The following is a 12,500-nucleotide window of genomic DNA, read 5'->3' on the forward strand; positions in this document are numbered from 1 at the left end:
TAACGACACGGTGATTCGAGATTCAACAATATTTGTCGCTCGGAACGAATTGAGTGGTTGCAAATTTTTTGTGAACATAACCCGCAACGGGCAGAGGATCACGATTTTAAGGTTGGTCGCTTAAAGGCCATTCGACTACAAAGAGACGAAGCGGACCGCGACCTCGCTGCATGAGGTTGACGAAAGCGACCCAAGATGCGAAAGCCGAAACCAACACACCTTGCCAGTACCCAAACGCCGAGGTCGGATTCGGGTCTACCACTTACCAACTGAATATCATCCTAAAAAGAACTCCAAACAGTCTAGGACAGGACCCATTCTCCACCCCTTCTATATATGTCAGGAGAACCCCGGATTCCCCCCCAGACACGATTTAGCAAACTTTTCCCGATCGATCCGACCCACCGAGGCCGTTTCGACCGTTCGCCGCGCCTACTAGAGCTGATTTCTTCGGACTCCGATCAGAAAATCCGCCGATGCATGTCGTTAACACCTAGTCCGCCTCGTCCGATCGATCGAGGCCGTTTCGACCGTTCGCCGCGCCTACTAGAGCTGATTTCTTCGGACTCCGATCAGAAAATCCGCCGATGCATGTCGTTAACACCTAGTCCGCCTCGTCCGATCGATCTAGGCCGTCTCGATCCACCCATCGCGCATCGAAAGTCGCATCTCTCGAACTCCGATCCGGAAATCGGCCGATGCATCACGTTAACTATTTCTTATATATCTAATATAATATACATGGAGACGGTAAGAATTCTTTTAATCGAAGATATACATATACTTCTCATCAATATCCAAAAGCTTATCGAAAAATAAATTACTCAACTTTTACGTGAAGAATCGTTCACCCAAACCTTATCCCCTATATATGTCAGGAGAACCCAAGGTTCCCCTCCAGACACGATTTAGCAAACTTTTCCCGATCGATCCGACCCACCGAGGCCGTCTCGACCGTCCGCTGCGCCTACTAGGGCCGATTTCTTCGGACTCCGATCAGAAAATATACCGATGCATGTCGTTAACACCTAGTCCGCCTCGTCCGATCTATCTAAACAGTCTCGACGCACCCAACACTCTTTCAAAGTCGGATTACTCGGACTCAATCTGAAAATGGACCGATGCATGACGTCAACACTTAGCCCGCCTCGTCTGATCGATCTAAGCCATCTCGACCCACCCAACACGCCTTCCAAGTCGGATCACTCGGACTTCGATCTGAAAATCTCCGGACTCATTTTTATGAATATCCCCAGTCAGTAAGAACGTTATTTCGCCAATAGATACCAACAATAAACCATATTCCAATAGCTGAACCAAAAATATAATTCCCGATCCAAACGTTCTGCATCGCCCAACGCGACCACCTTCCCTATATATGTCAGGAGAGCACAGGGTTCCCCTCCAGACAACACTTACGCTCTATCCCCGACTCTCGGTCGATCGATAGGCCAGGTCAGCGGTGTCTGTTTCGGCCGAAGCTCGGACTTTGGTCAAAATGTTCCGATACAAAATTTGAACCAAGATAGATACAGATATGATTCCTTCTTAAATATACGTTGATTATCGAACAGAATATGGTAAATATTTTGCGATGACCGAGGATTTCATGAATTTTTTTTTTTTTTTTTGAAAAAATTTTCTATTATCGGAATTTCCTCAAATTTCATTTGGTTGCCTCCTAATGCTTATTAAAAATGATAACCAACAATCAGAATCATTATTTATCATTTATTTCAATTTTTATAATGAAAAACGTTCACGTCCTTTCGCGCCTCTCGATCGTCGTTTACGTGATGCATCGGTCAGCCCTAGTTTACGTGGTGCATCGGTAAGATCGAGTTCACGTTCTGCATCGGTCTGCCCGAGTTTACGTGGTGCATCGGTAAGATCGAGATTACGTGGTGCATCGGTAAGATCGAGTTCACGTTCTGCATCGGTCTGCCTGAGTTTACGTGGTGCATCGGTATGATCGAGTTTACGTTCTGCATCGGTGTGATCTAGTTTACGTTGTGCATCGGTAAGATCGAGATTACGTGAAGCATCGGTATGATCGAGTTTACGTTCTGCATCGGTCTGGACTCTGAGATATATTTTCGACGTGAAAATGTTCCGATACAACTTTTGAACCAGGATAGTTAGAGAGATGATTTTTTCTGGGATGTACGTTGATTGGGGAATGGATTGTGGAAAATAACTTGCCATGACCGAGGTGTTCTCGAATTTTTTTTTTTTTTCGAAAAATATTTTCTGATTTTGGATTTCACTCAAATTTGATTTCGTTGCCTTCTAATGTGTTCTAAAAGAGTAAATCAGTAATCAGAATCGAAAAATATTTTTCGGATTTTTTTTTTTTTGAAAAAAAATTTTCTGATTTTGGAATTTCCTCAAATTTGATTTGGTTGCCTTCTAATGTGTTTTTAAAGCGTAAATCAGTAATCAGAATCAATATTCATTGTCGACTTTAATTTTTATAAGGAAAAATGTTCACGTCCTTAAACGCCTCCCCATCATTAGCCCGAGTCCAAGTCGATGTCAGTCCCGAGCGGACGGTGTCAGATACTACCTATCGCCCCGGTCTGGACTTGGCGAGGTATTTCGACGTGAAATGTTCCGATACAACTTTTGAACCAGGATAGTTAGAGAGATGATTTCTTCTATGTTGTACGTTGATTGTGGAATGGATTGTGGGAAATAACTTGCCATGACCCAGGTGTTCTTGAATTTTTTTTTTTTTCGAAAAAAATTTTCTGATCTTGAAATTTCCTCAAATCTGATTGCGTTGCCTTCTAATGTGTACTAAAAGAGTAAATCAGTAATCAGAATCAATATTCATTGTCGACTTTAATTTTTATAAGGAAAAATGTTCACGTCCTTAAACGCCTCTCCATCGTTACCCCGACTCCAAGACGATGTTAGACCGGAGCGGACGGTGTCAAATGCGACCGATCTCCCCGGTCTGGACTTAGCGAGATATTCCGACGTGAAATGTTCCGATACAAAAATTTAACTGTGATAGTTAGAGAGATGGTTCCTTTTGTGATGTACGTTGATTGTGTAATAGAATATGGAAATAAACTTGAGATGACCGAGGTCTTCTGGGATTTTTTTTTTTTTTCGAAAAATATTTTTCGATTTCGGAAATCCCTCAAATTTCATTGAGATATGTCCTAATGTGTTCTTAAAACTTAAATCAACAATCAGAATTAATATCCAAAAGTTATTTCATTTTTTATAAGGAAAAACGTTCACGTCCTTTCCGCTCCCAAAAAGTGAGATATCATAGAAAATATCGCTATATTTGTTGTTTACGGCCATACCACGCTGAAATTGCCAGTTCTCGTCAGAACACTGAGCTGAGAGGTTATACCCAAAATCGCTCCGTAGAGATAGTTGTGGAATTTGTGAACGTTAAAACTGACCTGTGAAAGTGACCGTTGTGTTAGACCAGACGGCGCCAAGCCGCATTCCAGAGCCAAGAATAGACTGAGTGAGTGACGAAATTTTACCTGCTCGGGTCCGAAAGGCCCTGAAACGGCCGAGTTTCGCGTGAAACCGACCGCTTTTGAATTCCTTTTTGAAAGGAATTTCAAAAATTTTATCAGAACTTTATTAAAATGATGGACGACCAGGAAATGAAACTCCCTTCAGATTCATCTGATAATGAAACTGACCCCCCGAGAGTCGCAAAAAAGAGAAGTCGAGTTGGAGATGTGGAAAACCCAAACTTCACGCATCCAACAACATCTATCAGGAAAAGGAAGGACAAAAAGACAATCCCTGTAGAAATCAAAAATAAATTTAACTACCTCAATCCAAATGAGGTAGAAGTCAATGCAGCAACCGTTGAAATTAGAAAAAATCAACGGAAACCCCCGCCAATAGTGGTCAACGGCGTTTTCAAAAAACATAACAAAACGGTGGCCGACATAACGAAAGTTATAAATGGCAAATTTTATATTAAATACAGTGCCATGAACTCCACCGTCTACACCGAGACGGTAGAAGACAGAAAGAAACTAGAAAAATATTTTGATGAAAACGACGTGAAATACCACACCTACACCCCAAGGGAAGAAAAAACCCATGCATTTACGCTGAGGGGACTGGATTCTGATCCAGACCTGGAAGAGATTAAAACTGAACTCCAGGAACTAGGAATTCCGGTTGTGGAAATCCACAAACTAAAAGCAACGAAATCACCGGCGTACATGGTCGTCACCGGAAATACGATAACGCTCCGGAAAATACAGAAGGAAGTCCGCGTTATTAATTATACAGCCGTTCGGTGGAACAAGTACTATACAAAAAGGGAAGTAATCCAATGTCACAACTGCCAGATGTGGGGACATGCCACGGCCAACTGCCATAGGACCCCAAACTGCCTCAAGTGCGCGGAAAATCACGCGACTCGCGAGTGCCCAAAAACAATGAATACGCCGGCAAAGTGCGCGAACTGTTTCGGGAGTCACCCAGCAAACAGTACCGAGTGCGCGATTTACGTGAACATCTGCAACCGCAGGGCGAGGAACGCCAAAACCGCCGCCCCTGCCGCCCCCAAAGTTTACCGCGAAGCTCCAATCCCGGCCGTGAATGTCTGGGAAGAAAGGAGAAAGGCCCAAGAGGCCAAACAAAAACCGGTAAGTGGCATGGCCAACCCCCAAACCACCCCCAAAACCCCAAACTCCCCCCCAACAAACAAAACCCCTGACACAAACAACACAAATAACTTCCAAAACCCGTTTTACGAGCTGAAAAGCGAGTTCAACAGACTTAATCAATACGTGGACATACGACAACTACTGACAGACGTCAAAAGACTCAACCAGCAGCTGCAAAATGCAAGCCCCGCCGAAAGAAAGTACGTCATACTGGAATTCTTCCTCAATTTAAATGACTAAGTCATTAAAAATCGCGACTTGGAACGCGAATGGAGTCTCCCAAAAATTCCTGGAGATCTCCAATTTTCTAAATTACAACCAAATAGACATACTGACTATCAACGAGACAAAACTGAAAAACAACCACAAATTTTTCATTAAAGGATACCAGACATATAGGCAAGACAGACAAGACAACTCTGGATTCGGTGGAATCGCTATACTAGTTAAGAACATTATCGCATCCACCATTTTGCCTACCATCAACTGCACAATAGAGAACGCTAGCGTCCAGATTGATGGCAACTTAATCATAACGGCGGTGTATAATAGCCCCAGTCGCAAATTCAGTACCAACTGTCTAAGATTCCTATTTTCTAGGAAAAATAAAGTAATAGTTCTAGGCGATCTAAATGCTAAACACGAAGAATGGAACTGCAACTGCAGAAACACCAACGGAAATCGTCTATTCAGTTTCCTTGAAGCTAATGATGACGTAATTTTGAACATCCCTAACGGACACACTCATTTTCCAGACAATGGAAAAGCTCCGAGTACTATCGATTTAATACTCACTAAGAATATTAACTTGAATAGTATCCCGGACGCGAGTTGTCAGTTAGGGTCCGATCATAATCCAGTGATCTTCTCGGTCAATTACAGCAGCGAAAGAAACCCAACAAAATTAGTGTACGACTATTCGAACGCTGATTGGGCAAAATTTCGTACAATATTAGATAGTAAAATAACTATCAACAATAAAATCGAAACTGCTTCCGACATCGAACGGGAAATTGAAAAGTTTACGAAGGCCCTCAAGTACGCCCGCGATAAAACAATTTCCAAAAAACCGAGAGCTGAAGTAGCAGAAAAACTACCAGCCCATATTATCGACTTGATCAAGTTCAGGAATAAAATCAGAAAAAGGTGGCAATCCCACCAAAGACAAGTCGATAAAACACTCTTAAACTCATACACCCGCGAAATCCGAAACCACATAAAAATTTTCCAGAACGAAAGATGGGAACAGAAAATCTCCAGGCTAAATTCTAATAACAAAGATCTCTGGAAAACAGTCAAATCCAGTATTCAAAAATTCTCCCAAGTTCCCATCTTGGTCCAAAATTCCGCGAATTACATCACCGATAAAGAAAAAGCGGACGTACTTGCGGAAAACTTCGAAACCGCTCACCACATATCCCAGACCGATAGTCCAGAACAAGCAGACATACGGAAAAGAGTGGAAGACTTTATAAATTCGAACCGCTTCGTAAAGCCCGAAAATCATCTATTAACAAATCCATCGGAAATACGGGACGAAATTAAAAAGCTTCCACTAAACAAAGCGCCAGGAAAGGACGAAGTGGACAATAGACTGATCCGGAACCTATCCAGAAAGGCCATAGTTCAACTGAACTACATCATAAACGCTGTATTCAAATTTCAACACTGGCCTAGCTGTTGGAAAACAGCAGTAGTAACCCCTATCCCCAAAGCCGGGAAAGTCACAACTTCTCCCGGCAACTACCGTCCGATCAGTCTACTGTCTAACCTCAGCAAGCTGACCGAGAAAATCCTGTTAGGAAAAATAAAACATGTAATGAAAAACAATAAAATTCGCGATGACCATCAATTTGGCTTCAAGGAAAAACACAGCTCGACACAGCAAATCTGCCGAATCGTAGTCGACGTAATAAATAGTTTCAATAATAAAAACCACACGGTCATGCTCCTCCTCGACATCGAAAAGGCGTTCGACAAAGTTTGGATAGAGGGGCTGACCTACAAATTAATAAAACTTAAATTCCCGAAATTCCTCATAAAGACCATTTACTCATATCTCAATAACAGAAAATTCATAGTACGCGTAGGGAATGAAACATCCGCGCCCAAAAATATAAAAGCAGGAATTGTGCAGGGATCAGTCCTTGGACCTAGATTATTCAATATCTACGTCCAGGATATCCCGAAACATAACAAAACAAAAATCGCCCTCTTCGCGGATGACACGGCCATATATGCCCACTCATCCAGCGCTGAAGACGCCAATCGCGAGCTGAAAAACCATCTCGAAGTACTTATCAATTACTTCGACAGATGGAAAATAAAACTGAATGAGACCAAAGCAGAGCAGATCGTGTTTAGCAGAAGACGGAATGAAAAAGTAATCTTAGACAAATTAAAAATCAATAATACGGAAATTGCTCCAAAAAGCTCCGTTAAGTACCTGGGCATTGAATTGGACGAAAGGCTAAATTTCCACCGCCATATCAAAGCACAAATCCATAAAGGATACGCCATCAAAAAGATACTGCATCCTCTATTGTGCAGTAAAAGTATGCTGAATGAAAAAAACAAACTGCTCATTTACAAAACATACATCCGGCCAGTAGTCACATACGCTGCGCCGGCATTTTGTCACCTTAGGCCCTTTCCAATAAGGCCCATTCAAAACCTTCAAAACAAAATCCTAAGATTGGCCTTGAGCAAGCCGTATTACACTAGGATATCCAAACTACATGAACTCGCGGATATTCCAACCATCCGCGAGTACCTAAACAAAGTATCTAGCGATTTCTACGAATTCCAGTGTAAATCCAACGCACTGACAAGACAAATTACGAAAACGCGACTCCACGCATCCCCTCACCCCCTCCCGTACCAATTCCTTCCCATATTCCTTAAACCTCCCTAAAAACCTACCCCAAACACCCAAAAACCCCTATGAAAACCGCCATCTTCCAAGACCGGCCATGTCACATACCGACATTTTGAAAAATATGTCTTGACGACGAATCACAACGAAAGGTAGCGGCAGCCAATGCGAATGGCGTATCCATCGCCCTGTTATCGTAACAACCAATCGGTCCTACGGGTAATAGACCCAACAGCGACACGAACGGTGCTACGAGAAATGGGGACTGGCCACGACTAGCAAATGGCGGCCGTTAGCTGAATTGAGAATCGCCGTTTAGCATAACGGGAACCCCTTCCCAGACATGTATATAAAATTGTATATAAAAATTTGTAAATGCTAAAACTGTACATAACTGTATATATATATCCCCAACCCACCCCCCATCCCTCCCCAAATTATTTATATCAGGTTTTTTATTCCTAAATTTTTCCTGAAAATCCCCTATTATAATAAAATAAATAAATATACGATATCAAACAAAAATTCCCAAACACCCTGAAATTACTTAAAAATTTTTTATTATATGTATATGAAATGTAACTGATAATACCAGAATTATCTGGTAGGAACTGTATATAAACCCTTATTGTTGATTAACATGGCCTATATAGGCACATATCTGTAACTATCACAAAGACAAATAAAGACCATTTGAAATTGAAATTGAAATTGAACACTGAAGCCAAGCAGCGTCGGGCGCGGTTAGTACTTGGATGGGTGACCGCTTGGGAACACCGCGTGCTGTAAGCTTTTTTTTTACGTTCTGCATCGGTCTGCCGAGATAACGTGGTGCATCGGTATGATCGAGTTTACGTGAAGCATCGGTAAGATCGAGATTACGTGATGCATCGGTAAGATTGAGATTACGTGGTGCATCGGTAAGATCGAGTTTACGTGGTGCATCGGTAAGATCCAATTCACGTTCTGCATCGGTAAGATCCAGTTCACGTGGTGCATCGGTAAGATCGAGATTACGTGGTGCATCGGTAAGATCGAGTTTACGTGGTGCATCGGTAAGATCCAATTCACGTTCTGCATCGGTAAGATCCAGTTCACGTGGTGCATCGGTAAGATTGAGATTACGTGGTGCATCGGTAAGATCGAGTTTACGTGGTGCATCGGTAAGATCCAATTCACGTTCTGCATCGGTAAGATCCAGTTCACGTGGTGCATCGGTAAGATTGAGATTACGTGGTGCATCGGTAAGATCGAGTTTACGTGGTGCATCGGTAAGATCCAATTCACGTTCTGCATCGGTAAGATCCAGTTCACGTGGTGCATCGGTAAGATCGAGATTACGTGGTGCATCGGTAAGATCGAGTTTACGTGGTGCATCGGTAAGATCCAATTCACGTTCTGCATCGGTAAGATCCAGTTCACGTGGTGCATCGGTAAGATTGAGATTACGTGGTGCATCGGTAAGATCCAGTTCACGTGGTGCATCGGTAAGATGGAGATTACGTGGTGCATCGGTAAGATCGAGATTACGTGGTGCATCGGTAAGATCTACTTTACGTTCTGCATCGGTCTGCCCTTGTTTACGTGGTGCATCGGTAAGATCGAGATTACGTGAAGCATCGGTATGATCGAGTTTACGTTCTGCATCGGTCTGCCCGATATTACGTGGTGCATCGGTCTGCCCTAGTTTACGTGGTGCATCGGTTTGGACTTAGAGATATATTTTCGACGTGAAAATGTTCCGATACAACTTTTGAACCAGGATAGTTAGAGAGATGATTTTTTCTGGGATGTACGTGGATCGGGGAATGGATTGTGGGAAATAACTTGCCATGACCGAGGTGTCCTCGAATTTTTTTTTTTTTCGAAAAAAATTTTCTGATTGTGGAATTTTCTCAAATTTGATTTGGTTGCCTCCTAATGTGTTCTAAAAGAGTAAATCAGTAATCGGAATCGAAAAATATTTTTCGGATTTTTTTTTTTTTCGAAAAAAATTTTCTGATCGTGGAATTTCCTCAAATTCGATTTGGTTGCCTTCTAATGTGTTTTTAAAGCGTAAATCAGTAATCAGAATCAATATTCATTGTCGACTTTAATTTTTATAAGGAAAAATGTTCACGTCCTTAAACGCCTCCCCATCATCAGCCCGAGTCCAAGTCGATGTCAGTCCCGAGCGGACGGTGTCAGATACTACCTATCGCCGAGGTCTGGACTTGGCGAGATATTACGACGTGAAATGTTCCGATACAACTTTTGAACCAGGATAGTTAGAGAGATGATTTCTTCTATGTTGTACGTTGATTGTGGAATGAAATACGGAAAATAACTCGCCATGACCGAGGTGATTACGATTTTTTTTTTTTTTTGAAAAAAATTTTCTGATCGTGGAATTTTCTCAAATTTGATTTGGTTGCCTCCTTATATGTTCTAGTAGCGATAATCAACAATCAGAATCAAAATCCATGGTCGGGTTTGATTTTTATAAGGAAAAATGTTCACGTCCTTTTTTACAACCCCGACTCATTGACGATGTTAGAACCGAGCCGGCGGTGTCAGATACGACCGATCGCCCCGGTCCCGATCGTCATTTACGTTGTGCATCGGTCTGCCCGAGATTACGTGGTGCATCGGTATGATCGAGTTTACGTGGTGCATCGGTAAGATCCAATTCACGTTCTGCATCGGTAAGATCCAATTCACGTTCTGCATCGGTAAGATCCAGTTCACGTGGTGCATCGGTAAGATGGAGATTACGTGGTGCATCGGTAAGATCGAGATTACGTGGTGCATCGGTAAGATCTACTTTACGTTCTGCATCGGTCTGCCCTTGTTTACGTGGTGCATCGGTAAGATCGAGATTACGTGAAGCATCGGTATGATCGAGTTTACGTTCTGCATCGGTCTGCCCGATATTACGTGGTGCATCGGTCTGCCCTAGTTTACGTGGTGCATCGGTTTGGACTTAGAGATATATTTTCGACGTGAAAATGTTCCGATACAACTTTTGAACCAGGATAGTTAGAGAGATGATTTTTTCTGGGATGTACGTGGATCGGGGAATGGATTGTGGGAAATAACTTGCCATGACCGAGGTGTCCTCGAATTTTTTTTTTTTTCGAAAAAAATTTTTTGATTGTGGAATTTTCTCAAATTTGATTTGGTTGCCTCCTAATGTGTTCTAAAAGAGTAAATCAGTAATCGGAATCGAAAAATATTTTTCGGATTTTTTTTTTTTTCGAAAAAAATTTTCTGATCGTGGAATTTCCTCAAATTCGATTTGGTTGCCTTCTAATGTGTTTTTAAAGCGTAAATCAGTAATCAGAATCAATATTCATTGTCGACTTTAATTTTTATAAGGAAAAATGTTCACGTCCTTAAACGCCTCCCCATCATCAGCCCGAGTCCAAGTCGATGTCAGTCCCGAGCGGACGGTGTCAGATACTACCTATCGCCGAGGTCTGGACTTGGCGAGATATTACGACGTGAAATGTTCCGATACAACTTTTGAACCAGGATAGTTAGAGAGATGATTTCTTCTATGTTGTACGTTGATTGTGGAATGAAATACGGAAAATAACTCGCCATGACCGAGGTGATTACGATTTTTTTTTTTTTTCGAAAAAAATTTTCTGATCGTGGAATTTTCTCAAATTTGATTTGGTTGCCTCCTTATATGTTCTAGTAGCGATAATCAACAATCAGAATCAAAATCCATGGTCGGGTTTGATTTTTATAAGGAAAAATGTTCACGTCCTTTTTTACAACCCCGACTCATTGACGATGTTAGAACCGAGCCGGCGGTGTCAGATACGACCGATCGCCCCGGTCCCGATCGTCATTTACGTTGTGCATCGGTCTGCCCGAGATTACGTGGTGCATCGGTCTGGACTTAGAGATATATTTTCGACGTGAAAATGTTCCGATACAACTTTTGAACTAGGATAGTTAGAGAGATGATTTTTTCTGGGATGTACGTTGATTGGGGAATGGATTGTGGGAAATAACTTGCCATGACCGAGGTGTTCTCGAATTTTTTTTTTTTTTTCGAAAAAAATTTTCTGATTGTGGAATTTTCTCAAATTTGATTTGGTTGCCTCCTAATGTGTTCTAATAGCGATAATCAACAATCAGAATCAAAATCCATGGTCGGGTTTGATTTTTATAAGGAATAATGTTCACGTCCTTTTTCGCCTATGTTCTTTTTCGACGTGAAAAGTTCCGATACAACTTTTGAACCAGGATAGTTAGAGAGATGATTTTTTCTGGGATGTATGTTGATTGACGTACGAAACTTGGAAAAAAAATAGAAAAGACCGAGGTACTCTAGAAAAAAAATTTATTGAAAATATTTTTTTGATTTCGGAATTAATTCGAAATTCATTCAGATGTCTTCTATCAATATCGCGAAAGAAAAATCAATAATCAGAATCGATATTCATCTAAGATTATTTCCTTCTGGATTGTGTTAACATTCGGTACGATCTTGTCTACGTGATGCATCGGTTTGTTTCTCGGCTCTTGTGAGCAAGTTGGACACTCGAGACGGCCTCCATCGATCGGATTAGGCGGGCTTTAATGTTAACGTGCTGCATCGGTGTGATCTTGTTTACGTCATGCATCGGTATAGCTTTAAATCGCGCCGTAAAGTCGTTCACGTCATGCATCGGTATCTTAAATCGCGCCGAAAAGTCGTTCACGTCATGCATCGGTATCTTAAATCGCGCCGTAAAGTCGTTCACGTCATGCATCGGTATCTTAAATCGAGCCGAAAAGTCGTTCACGTCATGCATCGGTGGCACAAAAAAAAGACGCCGATGCATGACGTGAGCCGACTTTTCGGCTCGATTTAAGATACCGATGCATGACGTGAACGACTTTACGGCGCGATTTAAGATACCGATGCATGACGTGAACCGACTTTTCGGCATGAAGTCAGCTAAAATTATCGTGTGCATCTTGGGTCG

The sequence above is a fragment of the Harmonia axyridis genome, chromosome X (assembly GCF_914767665.1).
Source record: "Harmonia axyridis chromosome X, icHarAxyr1.1, whole genome shotgun sequence".
Classification (NCBI taxonomy): domain Eukaryota; kingdom Metazoa; phylum Arthropoda; class Insecta; order Coleoptera; family Coccinellidae; genus Harmonia; species Harmonia axyridis.